Source organism: Motacilla alba, chromosome 1, assembly GCF_015832195.1.
Source record: "Motacilla alba alba isolate MOTALB_02 chromosome 1, Motacilla_alba_V1.0_pri, whole genome shotgun sequence".
In the NCBI taxonomy this organism is placed as follows: Eukaryota; Metazoa; Chordata; class Aves; order Passeriformes; family Motacillidae; genus Motacilla; species Motacilla alba.
In genome coordinates this window covers 102,446,973-102,472,479 of record NC_052016.1, presented here as the reverse complement: position 1 = coordinate 102,472,479, position 25,507 = coordinate 102,446,973, and the positions used below count along the sequence as shown (strand labels likewise).

Sequence of the window (25,507 nt, the reverse complement as noted above, 5' to 3'; positions counted from 1 at the left end):
TACATTCCTCAACTTTGACTGTTTGCTTTATTTTGTTTTTCTTATATGCAATATAGTAAAGTGCAATACTGTGAGATTTCTTTCATCTTTATAATTTTCCTTCTTCCTCTGCTTTTCTGAGTATATGTCTTAAAAAAAAAAAGTGAGCCTGAGTTTTCTAGTCTCAAAATGGTCCTTTGATCATGAATATTATTCCTTTAGTCATCTCTGCCATCAACATCAGTTTCTGCTTTCATCAGAATACAGAAGGCAGAAAAAGAAAAGAACCCATATGAAAGTCAATGTTGACAGAAAATCTTAGAAATCCTTCTGACAATGGGATTTTTAATAAAAATTTCCAAAAAATATTTTGGGTGCAAAACCCCAAGGTGCTTAGAGCTGTCTGAAAAAGTTAGATATATTTTCATTTTCATATGTTTCAGAAATAATTCTGCATTCTTAAGGACAATTTCTCTATATATTTCAGATCTTAACTTCCATATCCAGAAAGAACATGAAAATATTGTGCTGGATTGACCACAATGTTCTGGAGGTTAACTTTGCATTGTCCATGAAGTCTTCTTGAAGCCTTGTGCTTTTTTTCACTGTTAGCCAGCTCTGTTCCTCTTCTGAAAGAATATTTCTTTATTCTTTAGGCCAAAAAGTTAAATTACCTGGGCTTACCTTTCCTGTTCTTGTTTGACTTTCAGTAGGTAAATACACTGTTTCATGATATTTCGATCCAAAGACCCATGTTTTAAGGAGTATTAAAATAGATCTTGGTTCAGAGAAGAGGGATTTGGGTTTGAACTCCTTTTCTTTTCCCCTAGAAAGTAGATCATTGAGCTAGGAATCATATTTGTCCAATGATAAAAAAAGCATATTTTGGAATTCGTACCAAATTCTAATAGCACCTAAGGCCATAAACATTTCAAATGGGAAAAAAAAAAAAAAAAAAGCTTTCAGGAGTAATGGAGAGAGGTACAATATCCAAAGGGAAGGACAATTATATAGTTCTCCTGCAATGAATGAAGTTACAGCATGAAACAAAAGTCTTCCCTTTCTATCATTCTTGGGGATGTAAAAGCATTAATCAAGTGTTTGATGGCTTTGGGCACAACCACTCTGTTAATGTTCTGCCTAAGACCTGAAACCTTTATTGATATCACACAAGCTGCAGATCTGGGCATGTTTATCTGATCTAAAATTAACTTCAAAAGTAAAGGATGATTGACTAAATAGCACTGAGGCATAATAGTTAAAATACACTTGTCATATTCAATGCAAATTCTGAAAACAACAAATAGATACTTGTCAAAACTTGTCATTTGTATGCTATTGCATGATGATAAAATGCATGGTGTTTTAGGTGCCTCTTGTCAACAGGATATAATTAACTGTGGCTACATTTAGGTAGTGTTTTTGCTGAGAAGATCAACAGCTCTGATTCTCTCTGCAGGGAGTGTGTTTGTTTAGAAAGGTTCTTAGCTTTTCTGAAACTCTTGTCATCTGGTTCTCTCCAGGGGTTTCAAAGCAATCATCCCCCTATTCCAAGACCTAGTAACATACCCCAAACTTAACAAACCAAAAATTACCACCTGCACAAATTGACTGAAACATATTTGGATTTTTCAACTTGTGAAAGCCTCTTCTGTTTAATGAAGTTTAATTCCAGGCTTTGTTTACAGATTACCACTCTCTAGTTCACGCTGAAGTAAAATTAATAATTTCTTTGTAAGAATATTTTATTTTTAGGTGAAATTCAACTAGGGATAAAAGGCTGATTTTTTTCTTTGTTCTGTCTCATATTTGCGTAGTGAATAATAAAATTCTCACATGCTGCAATACAGTATATTTCATGATTATTAGGAAATCTGACAACTAAAAGCATACCTAGATTTGAGGCTTTGCATGTTTGTAATGAGGAAGCAAATCTTAGTGGGTATAATGCTGCTTTAGACACTGCACCTCAATATACTTTGAGATCTGTTTTTCTTGTGGAACTGAAGGTGACACATTTTATCACATTTGACACAGCACACTGTTTTCAACAGCCCAAAGGTCAGCCTTAAAGTGAAATTAGTGTGTGCTGTAGCTCCACTGTTTAACTCATGTAAAACACTTCTTTTTTTTTCTTTTTTTTTTTTCTTTTTTTCAAGTGTCCCATCAGTGAATGAGAATTTCCCTTGGGAGAGTGTAAAGGAGTTCAGTATTTTAAAAGGCTAACTTTGTATATGCAAGGTTTGGTTCCCCATGCATCCGTGATAGTTGTGAGCAATATAGGTTTCTGTAGAGAGTAATTTAGGGCATTTATTTAATGCAAAGTAGTTTGAACAGAACTTCCAAATCTTGTATCTCTGCATTATCTCTGAAGCCGAATATGGCTCTGTGAAGCCATAATGATTACATCCCTAACTTCCATTAACCATTTTGCTTTATCATCTTAAGAAAAAACCCAGAAGAAATACCCTGTATTTTAGATGTTGAAAATTACTTTACTAATTAATGAACAAAACATTTGTTCAATCCAAGTAGTTACTATGTGATATTTTTGTAAAAGGGTTGTGAACATATTTTACAAAACTATTCTGCACTTTTATTTCTTTAAATCACTGCTTTGCAAATATTTGTATTTTTTTTAAATTTTTATCATGAAGTGGTACTAGAATTCAAAGCAATTTTTTTCAATACTCAAAAAATAATACCCTTGGCTACTTCACTAAGGGACTAAGTAAATGTCACAATCCTTCCTCCTCAGCATTTTCTTATCAAAAATCTTCAAAAGAACAGACTTTCATTTAACCGTAGGAGGCAAAGACGCATAGAATAGGCTTTTGGAGAACTATTTTTGATTATTGTAAGATTATATTAGCTTCCCAGCAGAAACGTTATTTATTAACAGAGAGTGTAGTCAATTGTGACTTGCAAGTAACTGTCCCAGCAACTTGCTCTCAAGATAATATACCCTTCACCCAAAGCTACAGAGACTAGCTACATGTGTCACCAGCTTTATAATTTCATTGTACTCTATATGAATGCTAAGAAGTTACCAATGAGTTTGAAGAGTTTTCAGCATTTTGCTATTGTTACTTACTTTTTCTGAAAGAGTTGCATTTTTATCTTGCAACTATCTTAATGCAATGTTTTAATCAAAGCATTATATTCATATTAAAAATTGTATTTAATAATTTTGAAGTTATGATGAGAATTATTGAAATAGTTTCTTTGCTTTTATATTGATTTGATTTCCTAATTCTGCATCACAGTGACAACAAAATTGCAGAATTAAATTATGCAGTTTTTCCATCAGCATGGAAAAACTTTCTTCCTTTAGCACATCAAGCTAACCTGCATATTTTGTCCCAAAATGTGAAGAAAGAAGCAAAAGGGAATTGGAGGACATTGATATTTAACGAGAGAAGGTCAAACTATATGGCCTCAACAAGTCACTGTTGCTCACAATTTATTTCTGTAAGGCCATGAATTTTTATGTTAGAAGTACTACTTTGATCATCATACTTAAAACATCAACCTCCCGTGTGTGATCTTGAGGTGCCATTTTAATACTTTGAAAGACTGCTTTTGTGGACTGACTTGATTTTTCTATTTAAGTCTCTTAATATAAAAATATGAATGCTGGTGGTTTTTGTTCTGTCAGAACAAAAGAATGACTCACTAAAGCAATACATCATTTAAGGGGAGATTTATAGGCAAACTGATGTTATTTAAAGTAATTGTGTACTTACTAAATGTAGTTCTATAGCCTTTATCTTATTCCATATCTATTTTTTTTCCAAGTCCTATATATACAGACACATAGTCCACTTCATATATCAATTTGTATATTGACAGAAATTCTGTTTCTTTTTCTGTAGATCCAGGTCTAAGATATTTATTAAAAATAGGTTTAGTTGCAGAGCGAATGAGGTAAGGATTAAAAAATGTGAAAGGAAGAAATTTTAGCATTTTCTTTTTTGTGGCCGAGATAATACTTTTCAGTGACTGCTTCTGATTAAGAAAAAGGTTTCAGCAAAATAGAAATTTTCATTCAATATTAGTTTTCTCTCTGTAAGGTTTCTGCATGGAGTATTTAATATAAAAGAAGACAAAACAAAACCAAAATAAATAAACTGTAGTGGTGATAGCTAGTTCAGAATTGGTCATCTTTCCTTGAATGTATTAAAAAAAATACTACTACAATATCTAATATTCCTAAGCATTTTCTAGATGTCCCTTCAGTCTCCCAACTTATCTTTTTATTGTTATTAACTACACTATCACTGACACTTTAGAAGTCAACAGAAAAATTGCACTTGAAATTTAATTGTGCTGTAGTTACAAGCAGTTTTGGATCATTTCTCATAGTATTTTTAATAGTGGACTATTGCTTAAAAGAACAGGTTTTTGTCTCAAATATATTAAACTCCTCAGAAATCAATGTCAACATTAAACAGTAACAATACAAAAAATTAATATAACTTTTCAAGAGAAGAACTGAACAGGTGCAAACATGACAGAATTTTGTCATAATTTTTGTTAACATCTTCACAGACAAAATATATTAATTGTTTATTGTGTTGTTTCTTCATACTTTGGGAGTTTTTGCAAAGTTTTCAGTCTCCGCTTTCATGCTGCAGTAAGTTCAAAGGTGTCCTGAGAGCATAGAGAAGAAGAAATGAAAATAATGTTCTGTTCTTGAGCTTGATAGACAGTAACAGATCTGGTGAGCTGAGTACTGTACTGCAGCTCAGACATGATCCCAGCTTTTTAAATTTCCCATCAGTAATGCTTTGAGACATTTTTCAAAGAGAAGTCCTGCCACAACCATGCTCATTTCCTGTCAAGCACCTGCAGATCACAAATGAACACAAAGGACAGCATTCCACCCAGAGGAGTTTTTCACCTTGAAATGGACTTTCCCTGGTGTCATATTACTGAAAGATCACAATTTCCTGTGTTTTCTGGGAAATGAACGAAAGATCACAGAAAAAGATCAGATTTATACCCATTAACAAAGCAAATTGAGAGAATTTCATCTAGGTGGGAGTATTTTTGATTTATTCAATCTTATTTCATTTTCTTATTTCTTATTTTATTTTCTTTATTCAGAAATTGGGTCATTTCACTAACTGGAAGAGGGGGCACCAGTTGTGCACCACTTAAGATTACTTCTTGTTCTAGGCATGCCAGAAAAAAACTGGTGCTGTATATGTGGCCCTGAGTTGCAGATTAGCACCTTCATGGATTTTATGGTAGGGTTACTAATCCAATTGTTCTTGAATTCATTTCAGTTGGAATCAGTCAGAGTAGCTACTGTCTAAATTATTTAAGCTAGCCCATTTCTTTTTGACTGAAATATATTAGAGGACAATTGCATACACACCTTAGAACATATTTGAGGACAGGAGTAGTAATTTTTCATTTAGAAAAGCCAGAAACAGAGGAAAACTTGGGTACATTCTGATAAAAACTAACAAAATAGTGTGTTCTTCATCTCCATAATGATCTATTCTTTTGTGGGATGGAGGCTAACAGGAAAAGGAAAGTAGAGGAAGAACTCTACACTTATGAGATAAAAACTTGCAGAGATATGTAAAATTGAATGAACATTTAATGCACATTTAACTTTCCAACAATGCATGTGTCACAGTTTGGAAAATGTTAATGTGTTTCTGCTTACTTAAACTAATCATTTTCAGGTTTGATATGATCTACCCCTGTGTCACATGAAAATTGAGTGTTTAACTACAAGAGAAGATGAAGTAAAAAAGAGAAGATAAGTAAAAAAGGCAGCCCTAGGTATTAGCAAGCCTGCTCTAATTAAAATGAAACCAAAACCACAACAACAAAAAAAAGACCCCAGCCCAAGCCACTAACAAGCCAAAAAACCACTTAACAGTGTTGAAAGGTGATTTTATAGTAATGGTTAAAGCATATACCTGCATATACATTCTTCAGAATGTGATCTTTCTACAGAAGAGAGCAGACCTACTCATAAAATTACTCCTGAATTCATTTCAGTTGAAACCACCCAGACTAGCTAAATAATTTAAACTACATAATTTCATTTTTGTCCAATAGCTCATTCATATTACAGCATTCTTTAAAAATAAAAAAGTGCTTTGTGTCATTTGTCAGGCGTAGTATTACTTGCTTCTAACACAAATCTTTCTTTCATGATGTTCCTCGCATCACAGATGTGGATGACAATAATATGGGTCTTTTTTGTGTATCTATGCATCATAGAAAAGGAAATGCTCCAAGCTCTAAGCTTTAGTGCATTGAAAAAAAAGTAAATTTAATGGAAAAATCCAATTGGATATACAGGATAATCTCCTGCTGACTATTGTTGTATTTTTCCTCGAAGCAGCTTATATTATTGTGGGTGATCTGTGGTTTTCTCTGTGCATTGTTGGTCTGATTTTTGTTTGTTTTTTAAATCATCAAATAGTTACATTTAAATATGCATGAATTTATGGTTAAATCTCAGATATAATCCCATATACTTATGTTAATTTTTTTATTCTCTTGACTTTATGGGACAATTTTGCAACTGAAACAGTAGTTAAATCAAAAGTCTCTCTCTTCTTTCCTTATCATTGCTGTAAGATCCATTACTACATTAGGTCATCTATTTCTTCTTTTTTCCCCCTTGAAATAAAATATAGCCTGTAATAAAATTATCAAAAGTGTACCTATTTCTTTCTACAGTGCAATTAGGTGACAAATGATATTTATGATACTAAATATAGAAGACAACAATTAAAATTAAAATAAAATTTCAGTAGCAAATGGAAACATCTGCATTTTCTACATAGCCATTTTCTGAAAACTTTTTAATTCTTCTGTTCTTCAGGTATTTTTTCCTTGTGTACATTGAATAGGCTTTCTTCTCTTCCCAGGAATTATAAATGGGATCATGATCTATCCCCTGAGCAATATTGTGTTGTACACATGTCACGGTACATGAAATATTTATTTCTATGACCTTAGTGTGTGTTTTGGTGATGTTCCAGTTCAATTTTTTACCTTTCACAATGATATTTCTCTTTTCCTATACTTTGAATTGCACTTTATAACAAAAGGAGACATAACACATCATTTACTCATTCTCTTCAACAACTTCTCAGAAGTACAGCATTTTATTTCACTATGTATTGACTTCCTAGGTGTTTGTTTCTGTGTGTGTGTGTGTGTGTGTATGTGTAAAGATTTCTATCTTTATTTCTTCCATAGAAAATTTTTAAAAAAATGTCACTTAATTGTTAGTATTGCTAATTGCAATTTTTGAGCAAAAGCCTAGGATGTTTATTCTTGGGAACCCCTAAAAACAAGTGAAAATAGGACGATTTTGGAGACAGAAAAATATTATCAAAAAGACCAAGAAATATCAGTTACAGTATGGAAACATTAGAAGTCCCATAGATTTGTACATTTCTGCATTCTCCTTTCTTAAATTTCTGTCATTGGTACAATTTAATCCATGGGGAATCTCAAAATCATTGTCACTGTTACCTCTGTTGAAATAATGTTGAAGTCCAAGTGTTTTACAGTTGTAAGTAAGGAAAATTCTTGTACCTTTTATTACATGAAAAAAAGAAAAAAAACAAAAGAGTGAAGAGTATAAAGAAGCCTTCCTTCTTGTCTTTTATATGTACTCTCAGTAGTTTGCACTCCACTTCTTTTCACTTCCCTTTGGTTTTTTGAGACCCTATCCTAGACATTTAGGATTAAATTTATCTTACTGTCATACGTACAGTAGCTGACCATGGCCATACATCAACAGAGATCCTCAGTCAGCCTAACTTCCCTCTCCCACGGGGTCAGGAGATAGTAGAAAGCAGCTGAGAAGTCTTACGGATTGAGATAAAGTGGTTAAATAAGTGAGGCTAAAACTGAGCACAGAAACAAAGTAAAATGCAATTAATTCACTACTTCCCATTAGTAGACAGATTAGCCAACCCTAGACTGCAGGGCCTCAGTGCATGAAATGGTTATTTGTGAAGACAAATACCATAACTACAAAGGTCTCCTTTTTTTTCTTCTTTCTCTTTTATTGCTAAGGAAGACACCATATGACATGGAATATCCTGTTGTTCGCTTGGGGTCATCTGCCCTGGCTGAGTCTCCTCCTGGTTTCTAATGCACCCCCAGCCTCATCACCTGCCGGGTAAGAGAAGGATGGAAGCAAAGCCATGATGCTGTAAAAGCAGGATTCATTAACAGCCAAAATATTGGTACCTTGTTTTAGCCACACATCCAAAACACAGGACCATGCATATGGCTATGAAGACAATCTGCCTCATCCCAGTCAGCCCCAGTAACATGTGTAAAAGCATTACTTTATGCATTTATGCATAAATGCAGCTTTACTAAAGATGGGAATGATAAACAGCGTTAACCTAAAATCATATTTGCGTCCTCATCTCGGTAGTCATCCAAATCAAAATAAAGTACAAATGAAACTCCATAGAGAATAAGAAATATCACCAGTGGACACATTCTCTTTTCTTTTGGGTTTAAATATGATACATAACCTGCTGGCCAGGCTTTCTATAAATGCGTCCTTTCATCAAAATAGACAATGTGATATTTTTCACGTTGCTTTTAGGAATTATGGATTCCAAAATAATTGAAAAGCAATCAGTAGAAAATTTACACTGAGAAATCAGGGAAAATTCTGTATTTTCAATGAGATACGCTTGGCATATCCTCTGTAAGTTTTTCAGTTTCATAATAAGCTTAGAATTTTGCTGGTAACAGAACAACTATATGGTAAGCAAAAATTTATGCTTAGCTCTTATGCAGGTATCAAGGGAAGCTCTACAAAATACAAAGAAGAATTACGAGATTTAGATGTGGCCCAGTTTAACAAACTAAGTTCTAACATACTAATTTAAGCGCTCTGAAAAGAATACGACAAACAATTCCATATAATTTCTATTTAAAATTCATACTTGGCAGAATTTCACTCCACAGATCATCACACATGAATGGAAGCAAAAGTCCTGCTTCTTCCTCTTTGGAATGCTTAAGAAGAGCTCAGAGTGATAAAGAGAGTTAAATGAATCAAGAACAAAACAGGAAATAAGAATGGTTTCATCAAGGGCAAAAAAGTATTACTGGATAATTTATGGCACTTATCTTGTGTCAGCATTGTCTTCTACCTCAAACAGATTTTTGCCTCTGTGATATTATTCCAAATGTCTTTTTAATACTTAACAGTCATATCCTATCAGATTTTTAATTTCTCTGGATGAACAAGCCAATTTTTAACATATGCTCTTAAACAAAAGGATGCCCATTCTTTTGACCATGGCAGCAGCCTTCTCCACATTTGTTTAAGTCTTCATTAATCTTCCTATCAGAGGCAATTAAAACTGTATGTAGTGTTCCAGATGAGGTCATCCTAAGTCCTTATGCAATAATAGTAGTTTTTGACCATTTATACTGAACATATTTTTTTGGCTTGCATATCTGATAGGCATTTGTTCCTTTTCCATAATCACACCAGTTATCTTCTAGTCATAGTAGACACAGTATTTTCTTTTGCTAATTAACTTTATGATGATCAACCCCTTAATCAGTTGAATTTTAAGTTACTAAGATAAAGGAAAAATTGAGGAAAAGTTATAAACTTGATATAAAATCTTAGAAAGGAATCCAACAGTCCTACCACTTCACCAGCTTTCTTTTTATTCTTTTTTCTTCCCTGTTGAATCACAGGCTGTGGGTTATAAATCTATATATACATGATAATAAGTCATATCAGGAAGTATCTACAAAAGGAGGTTCCAGGAGTCTGTTCTTCCTCAAGAATAAACAGGAGGATGTAAAGAATTTTTGTGGTTTAAAAATCATATCTAGATATTTTGTATTCATAGCCTCATTATCATATAAATGAATAGTGTACTATGCATCTTATATATTTGTCTATGTATATAACTGTTTGTATTCATGCACATCTTTACATCTAAGCAACCCTTTATTTTACTTTTAAAATATCTTTTTTTCCACCCAAAAAAAAAGCCAAACCCAAAAATATATACCTTTATATACCTTCTCTCTAAAAATACACTAAGAAAGATAAACTAATAATTGTAGGACATGTAGTAACATTTACTAGCTCAAAATGTAAGACACTAAGGGCAAGATGTGTACAAACTTGAAGCTTAGAAGTAGGAAGAAACTTCCGTGCTTTTGCTTTACCTTCTTCACTACCAGGGAAAGGCAATCGTAAAACACAGGAACTCGAGTATTGTATTGATCAGTCCTACAGCAGTCACAGATGTAGTGATTTTATGTTTTCATCCCTTTCATGTTTCATTTCAATCCTTTATAGTTAAAACCTAAACCCTGAATGCTGGTGTTCGATATTAAAGTATAATATTGAGACATTAACTGCATAACTTGCTAACTTGTTTTCAATATTAGCCTAATAACAAGACGTTCAGTTGAAAATTGAATTCTTTTTAACCTGTATATTTGTGCTTCATGGCTATGGCAATGGACCAATTACCATTTTCCAATTTCTAGTATTGGTAAGACCTTGTTGACCATTTTGCAGAATAAGCACTTTTTCTGTACTCAGTGAAAAGAGTTAGAGGAGTTGGAAGAGTTCCAAAACAGTAAGTTGAAAGAGATATAACTTTTTTTATGGCTTTATCCAAAAGATCAGAGAGGCAATCTGCATTCCTGCTGTAGCTGTGATGTAACTAGGCCACAAAGCCAGCTGAGATTGGGTTATTTCTGCCTCATCAGTCAGCATCTTTGAATGAGAAGGCAGATATGATTTATGGTGGAACAGAGGCTGACAGAGCCCAGCTGGAAACGCTCATATTATGGTAGCTGAAATGCAAAAAATTGGGTTAGTGTTGAGATGCAAAATATAATCTAGGTCATATAAACGAAGATAAGTAATTTAGCCTCATAAAACTGACAGGCAAGAGCCCTAAAACCACAATGTTTGTATTTTCTGTCTTTGATTAGTGATGCTACTAATACATTTTTACCATAATTCTCCCTTACCTCTCCTACCTGCACAGACTAAACTCAGCTGCAAACAAGAAACTGTTGCTGCCTGAAGGTGATGATCTGTGATAAACAAATTAGCAGTCTATCCCAGGTAAGTGTGGACTGGTGTCTGAACACATAATATTCACTGCTGGTATTTATTGTCAATGTTGGCAAAATCAACAAACACATAATTTTTATCATTCTAACATTTACTATTCAACATTTCTACAGAAAAAATAGCATTCAGATCTGATGGTAGAAAAAGTATTTAAAAAAAATCCTATGCTTTTCCGTAGACAGTAAAAATTAGTCATAGTGACTGCAAGGATTTATGTTTTCTGTTTGTTTGGAGATTTGGGAGGGATTTTGGGAATGGGGTTTTTGTCTTATTTTTTACTGTTATTCAGTTTCTTTTAAGGAGAAAAATGAAACTACTAAACTTCTGGCTAAAAAGTAAAATGTCTCATGTACTCTCATCCAGAGCTGGACTTGAATCTTGTGCACTGGATATATTTGCAATGCATCTTTGAAGTCTGGGCACGTTTTAGTCCCCAGTCTACTGCTTACTCCGTTACCGTCTTGCATGTATGCTCTAGTGCCTTCTGTCTTGGTTGATCACCCTCTTGTGAATGTCCTGGGTGTACAGAAGCTTTGGTATGTTAACCTCATTCTCCCTGGTGAGACTATATAAAGCTTCTCTCCTCCTCCATTCTTTATAATACTGACAAAAAAAAAAAATACTTGGGTAGAAGACCAGATACTGACATTATTGGTGCATTGGCTATTTGAAACCAAGTTACTGGTTGTAGTATAGATCAAGTAATTTGAACCAAGCAGAAATTATGAGAGTGTATGTCCCAAAAGGCTCCAGAAGCTAAAATGGTGTGATGGCAGCAATTGCAGTACCAGTTACCCTGAGGTGACACCAATCATTGCAATCCTGAGTGTACCATAACCCAGTTCCAATGGGTGAGGAGATGGAGAACACTTACACTGAGAATACTCTCGCCTGGTGCCTCTTGATCTATGTTGGAAGAGTGGACTTGTGAATTTCCTTTTTTTCCCATCTGAAGAAAATGTAGGTCTTTGCCTTGCAAATGTGTGCTGTGTGGTAGAGGAAAGCGCAATAAAAGCATATTGGGGAAAAGTTACAGCCTTGAACAACTGAAGATGACTATAGTAAAAGTAGCACTGATTGAATAATAAAATACCTGATTGAAGAGGGAGGGGAAAGTAAGATTTACATTAAAAACATATATATCTGTTTCATAAACTAAAGGTTATGTTGAATTTATCTTTTTCCTTGTAATACACAAGAAATTTGCATGGTTACAGTTTCAGAACTCACATTTCAGGTTTCACACAGAATTTTAAATGTGTATGCCAAAGTCTCCAATAGATGCTGGGTGAAAACTCCATAAGCTCTTTCTGATCTCTTGTAGCACAGAAAGATGTCATCGTATCCTTTGCATATCATTACCATATCACTAGCTTGCCTTCCTTAAATCTTGCTTCTTACTGATATATTAATATTGCACTCTATTTGGGCTTCATTTTTTAATCTTGTATCAGCATTTCATAGTACTTACATTTACTTAAAAATGCTTTTTCTTTTAATTCCATCATAAGATATCCTAATTTTAAAGGGTTTTGTCTGTTTTTATTTATGTCTTTGCATTTTTCTGAAACTTGAAGCTTTCTTGCCCAAATTCTCTCTATTCTTCAGTACTGTTCCTCTATTCCCTCAACAAACTTTTTTCTGCTAATCGTATCCTCATGACCCTCTTTGTTCTCTGATTTGTGCTCATTATTTTTCTTAAATTCTTCAGTTCTTATATTTGTTCCCATCCTTCTACTTTATTAGTTAAAGGAAGGTATGATGAGGATATTTCAATATGGAAAGTTTAATTTTATTAAAATAAAGAAAAGAAATTTAGGAAGTTTTTTTTTAATATCTTCAAAATTTAAAGGTCCCATCTTATAAAATTTACCACATGGTAAGTGCACCTTTCTTAAAGAAAAATACAAATAAGTGGTAATTTACATAATGAATAAATGCAATCCAGATTTTTATTTATCAAGCAATATCTGTGTACAAAATTTTGCTCATTGTCTATTGGAGATGTATATATATAATAATATATAATAGTATTATGATATAACATTATTATTTTAACTATAATATATTTAAGATGTACAGATTTACCCTCAATTGGATTTGTCAAATTTATACTATATATTAAATATACTAAAATACTCAAAATATGGCATACCATTTTCAATACCTATTATTGAAGACATAAAATGTACCTTAGAAGCAATAGTGTTAGGTTATCAAATGTTAATAATCTAGTTTAATTTCTTTTTTATTAATTTTTGTTTAAGAAGTCATGTACTATTTTATAAACTGCTTATTAATTCTTTTCATTGATAGTAAATACTTAAATTTTAAAAAGAAACCATGTATGTTAGATAGTCTCTATAGTTTTTGTTCATATTTTAGAAACATTTGAAAAAACTTATAATAATTTTAGCTATTTTTAAAATTAAGATTCACTAAAAATCCTCTTAAATTTTTGGTTTTATATTCTCTCTTAAAAATACATAGCTGAAGTCAGTGAAAGATTTTCTGTTGCTGAATTACATTCAGAATCTCCTATGGCGGTTTCCAATTAGAGATTAGATGTCAAGTTATCAGAATCACCAGTGCAATGAAATCTCACGGATAATATTGGTAACCTTCCTTACTGATAACAGTTTTTGGGGCTCTTTGCTTTTTTTCAGAGAAGGAGAATAGTGAAGAACATAAGAGTTAGAACTTGTAAAGCGTAAACATGCAGCATTCTCTTCTATTCTGTGAAGGGATGACATGCTGTGCTTATTTTGAAGAGCTGTAAAAATGGAAATTGCAATGGGAAATAGAAGAGAGAAATGGGAAAAACATACTTCAACAACTACTTACATTAGGCTGTCACTTCTTCATAGAGGAGAGCAGCAGGTTAAGATTTAATCTGAAAGTTTACAGCAATATTTCATAAAATGGACCTTTCTCTCCTCAAAATGTATCACAGTATATTTCTCACTTTATTTCTGTGAAATCTTTGGTGTAAAAAGCAGATGAGACATAAGGATACCTACCAGGATTTGATTCTCTAGGAATAAATTTCATGTAACTTTTCCATGCTGCTCATTGCTTACTTTTGAACCTGTGTTATTTACTTCTAAATCTTGCCAGCATCAAGGATCCAGAACTTTTTTTCACCCCATTAAACTGAAAGCTTTTCAGGTCTAAGTACAAAATTAAGAGTTACGAACAGCAGAAATTGATGCAGCTTGTGTAACACCAAAATTTGATTTCACAGAAAAATCTGACAAAATGTAACTCAAGTAGGAGGGATGTATGGTGCATAACCATAAGGGGCAGACAGATGCCACTTTTGCAATAGAGAAATGACCATCCTAGCAGCAATTAGATTAAGACAAAATGTGTAGAAGCTGTGCTCTTCCCTGACCCCACCCCCAATCCTGCCACAGTGGACAGGGACCAATAAATGTAAAAAGTAGTGTATATGGTTATTTTTTTGTCTTGCACAGCTCTATGTATGTTGTGACTTCAACTCTGAATGATATGTTGATTAAACTAGTTTTTATAAATAAGCTTTTTAATGCCACTGATTTTCTTAAAGTACTTTTTGTATGTATGTCTACTATTAGTTAACTATTTAATAAGCCTGAAGTCTGACACCTTTGGTGAATATGATCAGACATGTAACTGCCATCACACAGACCTTTGAAATTTTAATTATATGACAAGGTTAATACTACTGAAAAGTGTAAACTCCCTGGTTAGAATGCAGGATGTATCTTCAGTCAACAGTTTTTGTACTTGTAATCCTGGGAACCTAAAACAGAATTACAGCACTGGTACCTCTCTAAATTTTTTTTTTTGACTAAAAGTTTCTTTAAAAAAGGTTAGGTGCATTCTGCATAAATCCCTCCTAAAAAGACCTTTTTTTCTGACAAAAATCCAGACCTCTCACTTTCCTTCACTTACAGATCTGTATTTGTGCCAACTCCAAAGTTTTCCATCACACATAGATGTAATAATATATCCTGGACAGACAGGCTTGCTTCTCACTTTGTATCCCAACAACTGACAGGACTGCCTAAACTATTCCAAGACTTAGTAACTCTGACCATAAATAACCTGCTTGCTGTTATGGGTCTATAGAAAATCTTTATGCAGTAGTCTTATAAGTCTTACTCTGGGTTTTGAAAGCTTGAGTTTTATGTTCTCATTTTGAGAGTGAATGGTCACAGAACTCTAACTTGGAGAGTGCCTCAGTAACAAAGGTATTTATTTCAGGTGATATCATGCTCATATCTTTCTGCAATGAAGTCATAAAAGAAAGGATTATGGGTTATCTGTCTCCCTGTCTGAGCTTTGATATGCTCAGTTTGAAAATGTACATTAACTAACCATGATCCACAAACCCATCTGCTGTTTGGTTGAACTAGTGCTTCGCAGGCAGACCTTATGATATGTGCCGCCCCTAAGAAAATAGCTGATTTGGATTTCTTAAATTTGATTTCATATCATCATACAGATGTATTGAAAAACTATTTTATCAATCTTTAGCATTTTAAAAAATCTAAGAAACTAGATCTGCGGAATGCACAGTCCGCATATTCACTTAAAGATACTTCCTAGCAAGTCAGAATGGTTTGCTTCTCATAAACACCATTTTACTTCAGAAGTAGTATTTTCATTTCACATATACTCCAGAATATTTTATCAGTATTCCCTGATATTTTATCAATATTCCTGCAATTGCCTATTTAAATAAATGATATAAATAAAATAATAATTTTCTTTGTGTTTGAAGATTAGCATTTCTTAGATTCCTTCCTTTTTCTTCCAGTCTATCTACAACTGTCTAACTTCGAAAAATCTGCTTGGGTTTCTATTAATAAAAATTTAAAGAGTATATACCTGGATATCTGACCTGTCAGTCCAAAAACATGAGAAAGCCACCATCACTTTCTAATGCAGTCCTCTAGCTTAAATCTTCATTATCTTTCTGGGTTATATAACAGGTAGTGTGAACAATGCACCTCTACTATGTTCATCTGACTAGCACCAACACGGGACCAATTTTTGGTGTCAATTCTAAAATTTGTTTAACTTATGTATTACTTGAATGTTCCTGCAGTCCCTAGGAAATATCTGATAGTGTGTTTACCTTTAAGTCTTTTTAAATACTTGCTTAGGAAAGGTTTAGAATAGCCTAAGTTCAACAGAGTTGAATAACTCTTTTTCACATATGTATGTGCCTTCCTAAAAAAATAAATACATTTTTCTTAATTGTCTGTTTCTCACACCTGGATTTTGATTTCAATTTTTGATTTTGGCGCTCTCTGAGTTCTACTTTTACAAAACAGCCAAACAAAGCACAACAGTGCTGACTCTTTAATACTAAAAATTTATTAGAACATTTGGCTAAGCATCTGTCTGCTAAAAAAATGTCCACTTAAACTACAGCATCATATTTCTTGTAACTGTTTTTCTTTTTTGCCTGAAATATGCTTAGCTCCTGAATAAATTAACTATTCCATCACCCAGTGAGTAGGAAAGAAATGGGTATGACCATAAGCTGCAAAGTGAATTGAATCACCTTCCCCTACTGACCTACTGCCAAACAAGTGGGACCCAAAACCAGTTTACCTACCTTTATCTTAATAAAAAATAACACTCACAAATATTTTTACTCCAGAACTCAGTCAGTGTATTCAGCATGTGCCCTAAGCAGAAGTACACATTTGCTGAGGTCATTTTCCTCAATGATAGAACTTGGATTTAGTTGTCTATAGTTAAACTTTTCCTCTAAAATGACTTTATAGTCAATGGACATTTGGAGATGTAGTTTATCAGACCTGATGAACTTAATTTCTAACTGAGGATGAGTTGACTCATACCCTAAAATTACCTATTTCCTTCACTTGATTAAAAAAAAGGTTTGAGATGTCCATCTAAATTTTTTACTGGAGGAATTGTGCCGAAGTTTCCCCACTCTTCATATAGTATGTAACATAACTTCTAATATACTAAAAAATTTATATTTGGGTTTCTTGAAGCTCAGTTCTTGAAGCCTACAAGATTCAACAGAATTTTGAAGTGAAACAATGTGGTTTAAATTCAGAAATTAAAGAATGGATTAAGGGTTTTTGTGTATGCATTATTGACTATGGAATTTTAAACAAAAGCCTCAAAATTCCAGATGAGTTTAAAGTATAACAGACCCTTATTGGGTAAAAGTCATTGATTTCTATAATTGTGGTTCTAACCATGGTAACAACCTTAAGTAGCTTTTCAGCATATCCTGCATAATTTTTCAGGAAAAAATAATAAAGATAGAACACTACAGAGGAATAGTAACACATTTTGCTTCAGAACAGTTGTCAGCTTTGGTCTAGATGCTGAGTTATAGATGAGTTATTATGCCTATACCTGCATCTTCATGGGATTGCTCAGGACAAACACAAGAATATTTTAATATTTCTAAATACTTTTAAATCTGAATGTTTATCTCAGTTCCTTCAGAGAGTGGAATGGTAGCTTCCAGTGATTACTCAACATGTAGAGCACAGTGAGAGCAAAAGCTGGTCCTTTGTTTACTGCTATAACAGACAAAATATACTATGACACATTGAACTCAAGTGTATATATTTTTCATAGACTAAGGATCACCAGGATTCTTCTGTTTTCATATGCTATCACATTGCCTTCAACTGAAAAACCATTGATAACACAGATGGACTATAATTTTAATATTTTTTCAAGTGTATGTATAATTTTCCACTTCATTGGCTTCTTAGTAATATATTTTCAGTCAACCTTATAAATTGCCATCAAATCCTATCTAATTATTTTCTATTGAAGTGGTTTTACAAATTTCTTAAATTGATGGGTTTTTTTCAGTTATACACTCATCCATAGTTGTACTAAAATTTTATGTATAGCTCTTAGCTGAGAAAAGCCCCGACGGCAAACCAAATGCAACACCCAGTAGGTAGTGGTGGTAGAGAAATAAAGGAAAAGGCACCACTAAAGAGTGTTTCAAGTATTCAAATTTTGTTGGCCCCAGGTTCTGAAAGGCAAAGGTATTCCCCAGAGAGGCTCAACAGGGGGTCCTCAGTAGAAATCTTGTCTGGTACAAAGCAGAGCCAGCAGAGCCAAACCCTGAGAGCCAACCTGAGACCCACTTTTACCCTAGGCCATCCCAAAAAGATGACAGGATTACTGGAGCAGACTTTGGGCTTTGTATGAGTCTGCAAGACACAGGAAAACTTGTCTGCAAAAATGAAAAATTAGAACAAAATGCCAGCTTCAGAAGAATATGTGCATGGGAACAATAAGGAAAAGACCTAAAGGGGACCAGAAGAACTAGACAATGAGTCCATGAGCTACAAACTTCATTTCAAGATAAGTGTCACACAGAGCAGGAAGGTAGTAATTGCTAGGATCTCTCTCGCCCCATGGAATAAATTTACTGATTTAAACAATAACCATTTGTCCTGAATGCAGAAAAATAATTAGATTACAATTATGTTGGTATAAGCATCATTAGAGCTCAAGCTCTTGATAAATGCAATTATCTCTGCTTTTACAAGTTGTGTCCTAAGAAAAAAAAATATAAATTAATCCAAGTTTTTTCCAAATTTAAATTAAGAACCTCAAGCTTTGTTGACTTCTCTATTTTAATCTCTGCATCATTTTCCCTTTGGAGTACAAGATAAACACCTTGTTAGTTTTTCATATTACAGCCTACTATAAAACATGTCTGAGTTGTTTTAAAATAAAGATATCAGTTTCATCTTTCAATATTAACTGATCTGTTGGAAAATTTCTTCAATGTAATGTTTTTGTTGTGATGAAATTTATGAACAAGGTAATTTTACATATCATATGACCAGAAAATACTTTAGCCCCATACTTTGCTAATATTTTCCAAATTACCTGTATCCCTATTCTAGACTACGTCTATTTAAAGAATCCACAAACACTTTCATCACAGTCTTTTTATATCAATTCACAAAAATCTCAAATTCTTGTAATTTGAGATTTCCTTCACAATGATGCACCAATGGACACAAATTGTTAATTATGCAGTTTTATAAAAAATAGGGTCTTCAGCATTTCTTTAAAAGTGCTGAGATGTCATGTTACTTTCCACAATGTCAGGAAATAATTCTGCTGATCAGCATAAAATATTGCTAAGCCTCTGAAATTCAGTTTTGCATGAACTTTCTAGAGACAATTGTAGGAGTAAGTTCCACAGATCTGTTCAAACATAGATCCGTTCAAAGATTTCCGATTGGCAAGGAAAAGCAAGAAACTGGCCAAATGTTTGGTTTTTTTTTTCTTTCTCTTTCCTTTTAGAAAAGTTCACGTAAGAATTTAGTACCTATTCACAAAGAATATTCATATTTTTTATTCTCTAGATTTTCACTATTTTCTAGGTGCTATTCTACCTGGAAGTGGATACATCATGATCACAAGGGCAGGTTGGCCTAGTATTGTGTGCTGTTTGTGGTGCTGAGATTTTGGGGACACAGCTATGGTTACCACTAGAGAAAGGGGAAATAAATCCTCTTTATCCTACAAGATCTTCCAGCCTGCTTCAATATGTAATAAAATGACTAGGAAAGAAATACACAGACATGAAGAATGAAATGAGCTTGAATTAATTAGCCACCGATTTGATCTAGAAAGAAATACCATATTGTATAGTTGTACATAAGGTTTTATGTAGAGCTCATAGCTGAAAAAAGTCCCAAGTGTAAGCCCAACTAACCCAACACCTGGTAGGTAGAGATGGTAGAGAGATAAAGGAAAAGGCCACTACTAAAGAGTGTTTCAAGTATTCAAATTTTGCTGGCTTCAGGTTCTGAAAGACCAAGGTATTCCCTAGAGAGGCTCAACAGGGAGTCCTCAGTACAAGTGCTGGCAACATTTTCTTGGTATAGCAGAATAAAAGGAGGATGGGAACACTCTATAATAATAAAGATTCTCTGTATGAAATAAGGGGTTGCTGAACTGAGCAGATTAAGCAGGGAAAGGCATGTTGCAGTAGTTTCAGATTTCTCAGCAGCAGAAAAGCAGGGCTGTGTGGGGTTGACTCTAAAACTGAATGCAAAGACTAGAGTCACATTTATGTATTCCTGTGACTGGCTCTTTTAAACAAATACAGCTTTTGATTCATCTGTTACATCATTCTGATCCATCTCATGCTAACTAGGACATGACAGACTTATTTGCCTCTTCTGGTACATTATTCTTCCACAAGAAACTATATTGATCTTTTCGTTTTCTCTAAGTGATCTGATACCAGAGTCCTGGATGCTGAGAATTTAGGCTTTCTGCGCTGACAGACTCTGGCCCCCAGGAGAGCACTGCATTTTACCTGAGGTCATGGAGAAGGCTTCCAAAATTGAATGATAGAACTAAGATTATGGGTGTGCAGTTTGATTAGAAGTGTGCAATATCATGCAGTAGAAAACTTTGGGTTTAAGGTTTAAAAATATAGTGATATATATGAGGCAAGATGGAGGTTTTAGGGCAGAGGTTGGTCCTTCTTCTTCACCTTCTTCTTCATGGGTTTGGGTGGTATTTCATAATTGGACAGAAAAGTCCACATGGTGAGATACAAGTGATTAGTTATTGGGTTAAAAGGGAAAATAATTTAGATGTCATTTCATAATTGGATAGTTTTTCCTTGAGAGACCTTGTAGTGATATATTTGGGGCCATTTTGTAGCTTGTCAGTGAAATACTGCAGAACTCACGGTTTGTAAGATTGTGATATAGATAACAAAAAATAAACATCTGAGTCTCAACACGAAATATCATCTTGAGTACTTTCAATCCTGACCTTGACAGAGGCAGAAAAAAGAAGCCAAGAACCGGCAACCTAAAATAAAGATCCAAATGTTCTAAGAAAAGGCATTTAAAACATCCAGAATATGAAGGAAACAAAACCAAACCAACAACCAAACATCAAGGAAACAAACAAACAAACAAATAATTCCCCCCCCTTCAGATACTATTCAAACCATCAAAATTGCAGATAGTTCCAAAAATTTAGACGTTCATAAATGGCCATTGAACTGTGGAAAGTTATTTTTGTACTGCTTGCTTTAGAAAAACTGGGTAATTTTAAGAAAGAGCAGATTGGAGAAGTTAAAAGAGACACAGTAAGAGGCTGTGTCTCTAACTCTTCGAGACCCAGGGGTGAAATAACATTGAAGCAATTTAAAGGATTATAAATATGTTCTGGCTCAGTTGTAAACAGCATCAGTAAACTAGATTTTAGGTTTGATCTACCCAGCATTTTGTATCTTGATTTAATTTATGGAAAGATCTTTAAATTGTAAATGTTATATCAACCTTTTCATTACTGTACATCTTGATTTTTTTCCATTCTGAAGTTAATTTTAATGGCAAATTTTGCATTTTCTTGTTTAAAGTCCAATCAGAATTAAAATGGGATTGGATTGCATGGAGAATAGGATAAAATGCAGCTGTTCTGCTTGAAAACTTTTGAAATGGATGTTTATATATCTAAATTACATCAGGTCTTTCTCAATTTTCTTGACTTTTCCAATGGTCACAAAGACTCACACACTTCAGAGGGACAAAAATTGAATTCAGTTAACCATACACTGTTAAAGAATTTAATGCAGGTGCTATTTGAAAAATATCGCCTTGCTCTTCCGAAGTAAGGTGTTTTAAGAGGTGGAAAAGTTGTTGAGATCAGCTTTCATTACAGATTGTTAGTGCACATCATTGTTGTCACATATGTGTTTTACCATCAATGTTTCCAACATTTAAGGGCACCAAAAAAAAAAAAAATTAGTTTTTCAATTTAAAGCCCAACACACAAAGCAGTATTTCAGAGCTTCATAGAATCACTAATGCATTTGTGAAATGAGAAAACTTCTGCTTTGGAGCAACTCTGATGTCTTGTCAACTGCAGCTTTTTTAGTCTGAATGGCAGCCACAATTGCAAACTGGCAACTGTTTTTAAACAGGAATGCACTCACATGAAATTCTTGTTTAGCTTTTTTCATGTCTACAGGTTATAGAGGCCAATATTAACATGCAGAAATATGTGATCACTTGACTTTACTTTGAGACATAGAATGAACCTCTACCTAAGGTCAAGATTTATAGCTAAGACAGTGGAACAGGTTCTAAAAATGTGCCATTTGAAGGAATTCAATACAAGATACAGCTTTGTTCCTTAGTGTCTTGAGAGAATATATATCAAATATGTCTTTATTTTCCTAAGGCTAAAGCCTCTGAGTTTTGTAAAACAATTTTTGTGGACAGTAACCACTCCAGTCTGTTGGGAATGACTTCCCATCTGTGAGATGTTCAGTGTTTGAAATGTGTCAGTACAGTTCTGGCTGTGCATGAAATCAATGTCCATCTTTTGCTTTCTCCTAGCTTGCTTTAGCAAGGTGTTGATTAAACCATGATGAGAACTGCTGTTGCAATTAACACTAAATGAGATTTGTTAATTGGCTTCTTTTGAAGCAAACTAGGGTTTTTCTTGTGCTACCCTCTGTGTTTCTTGTGAATTGATCTATGGAGTAAGTGTATTGAAAATAGACTGTGGAGGTAGTGACATTTCAAAATTCAATCTAATTATGACAAATACAGCTGGCGTTAAAATTTAAATAAATGAAAATTAAAAGATGTAAAAAATGGCACTTAAGCTAATCATTAGCCAAAACATCGTTTGTATAGTATGTTTATTTTGTATTATTTAGATGTATTAAAATTAGCATATGGCTTAAAGAAAAACAGACAATCAAACATGGAAAACCAAAAAAAAACCCCAAAAAACACAGTGGTTCTTTTGGGCCCAAATCTCAAGCTTGCCCAGATTTCTCTGAAGCTCTCAATGGCATCTCTTCCTTTTGTTGTGTCAACTGCACCACTCAGCTCCATGTTATCTGGAAACTCACTGAGGTGGCACTTGACTTCTCTATGTCATTGAAAAAGGTACTCAAGAGCAGAGTCCCAAGACAAAGCCCTGAGGGGACACCACTTTTTACCAGTCTCCACCTGGACATAAGAGTCACTGACCATTGCTCTCTGGCTGCATCCATCCAGCCAATTCCTTCTTGAACAGCTCGCCCACTCTTCAAATCCATGTCTCTCCAATTTGGAGATAGGGATGCAATGTAGGACGGTGTTGAACACCTTACAGAAATCGAGCTAGGTGACATCAGTCAGTCTTACCTTGGCAACTGTTGCAGTCACTCCATCATGGAAGGCCACCAGATTGGTCAGAAACAATTTGCCCTCAGCAGAGCTGTGCTGACTGCCTTAGAACACGTCCTTGTCTTTTTTGTGTCTTAGCATATCTTCTAGGAGTATCTACTCAATGATCTTCCCAGGCAGAGGTGAGGCTTACTTCTCTTTAGTTCCCAAGGTGTTCTCAAGGAAGGAAGAAAGACTAAGGAGAAGCTGGAGCTAAACTTGGCAAGGGATGCAAAGAATAACAAGGGCTTCTGTAGGTGTGTCAGCCAGAAGAGGAAGGTCAGGCAAAACATATCCCTCTGATATATTTGCCAAGCCATTCTCCATGACATTTGAAAGGTCAAGGTACTCAGGTGAAGTTCCCAATAACCAGATGATTAACATTACCCTGTCTATAAAAGGGAAAAAAGGAGAACCCTAATAACTCGCCAGACTCACCTCTGTGTCTGGGAAGGAACAGAAGGAACAGAAATTCCTAGAAGCTGTGCTAAGACACATGGGGGACAGGGAAGTGATTTGAGACAGCCAGTATGGCTTCAGCAGTGGTAAGGTCTGTCTTACCAACCTAATGCCCTTCTACAATGGAGTGTCTATTTTAAGTGGAAAAATGATGGGCTATAGATCCCCTTTATCTGGACTTCTGTAAGGCCTCTTTACAGTTCTCCACAACATGCTTCTCTCAAAATTGTAAAAAAAAGGATTTAATGGGTGGATTATCTAGTAGGTTAGGAATTGGTGGGACAATCATATCCAGAGAATAGTGTTCAATGGCTCATTGTCCCACTGGACATCACTGACAAGTGTTGTCCCTCAGGAGTCCCACAGGACCTTATTACTTAATATCTTCATTAATGACACTGGTATTCTGTGATTCTGTATTTCTCAAGGTGCTTATCTTATATAGTGGAGTTTCATAGTTAGATTTCAATTCCACATTTTAGTCTTCCTTCTTCCATGTTTATCTTAGCCACGTTATTCATACATATTCCATTTGCAAAGCAACCAGTAAATTGGATTGGATTCATTGAGTCTCCAAAGAGCATAACACTCAACAACAGAGGAAATTTTTCTATGCCATGAAGAGGATTGGACAAGATACTCTTCAGGGGTCCCTTATAACCTCAACTATTCTTGGAGTCATGGGAAGATAATTCAGCTATAGGAAAAAACTGTATCAATACCCAGTAATAATAACAACAAAATTCTTAAGAACTTAAACATTTCTAGAGACTACATTTTGAACTCCTTTAAACATTGCTAATGGTTTTACATTTGAAGTCTTTTATATGCATCTAAGAATTTTCCAGATAAAATTACTTATGGAGATATTTTCATCTCAGTTAATAGAATCTACACTTTTAAAAATAAAGGATCTTATTGCCTAGGTAAAATTGACGGTAATGATGAAAAATAACTTCAGAATAAATAAACAGTCTCTCAGTAGTGAACTATGTAGTCTCATTATTATACACAAAGTATCTGAAAAGATGTAAATATTTAATTACTGTTACAGGGAAATAGTAGCTAAGGGGCTAATGTCCTTTCAGAAATTTCAGCCTCATTTTTTACATCTCTCTTGATGATTAACACCTTAACTATTGAGAGGTTTGGATATTTCAAGTTTAATTATACCTAATGGCAGTAATACTACAAGAAATAACTTTTAGGAAAGTGTTGCTTTGGAAGGATTGCACAAAAAGAAAAATTCTTGATCTCAAAGTTTCTAAGTTGTTACACAAAATGGCTAATTTTTAGTCTTTTCTTAATAGGCAATCTAATACCTGTAGAGTGAGGTAGAAATGATAATTTGCCAGCTTGGAGGTTTTCTAGTATTAGTAGTCTAGTTACTAGTATGCTGCAATTATCAAATTCAATACATCTTTTCCTTACAATTCTCATATAAAAAAGAAGTCTCCATAATATCTCTCTTCTTTCACAGTCCGTGAATGTAATGAGATATCTTTGTTTCTGATAAACTGGAAATCACTACAGTAACAGTATATGTAAGTATTATAAGGAGAATTACATTCTTTCACAGTCTTTCTATCTTGCATGTGGTTATTTTGTAATTTTCCCAGTCTTGATCTTTTACCTTGATTGCTGTGCTGCTTTTGAGATTCCCATCCTGTGATCCTCACACACTGTGCATGCAATTTTATGCCTCCAACAAACTCAGTGTGGA

The 25,507-nt window shown here is 34.1% G+C and overlaps 1 long non-coding RNA gene across 3 annotated transcripts in view; it reads left to right on the top strand.

The window, feature by feature from the left end:
- LOC119704513 overlaps positions 1–25,507 on the top strand; it is a 69,545-nt gene that overhangs the window by 30,378 nt on the left and 13,660 nt on the right. For 2 of the 3 annotated variants that reach the window (XR_005257982.1, XR_005257984.1), the window contains exons 2-3: positions 11,025–11,104; positions 25,265–25,328. This is a non-coding gene — a long non-coding RNA (uncharacterized LOC119704513). Of the gene's footprint in view, positions 1–8,047; positions 8,150–11,024; positions 11,105–25,264; positions 25,329–25,507 lie in introns of all 3 variants that reach the window. The other variant, XR_005257983.1, reaches the window with a different exon arrangement.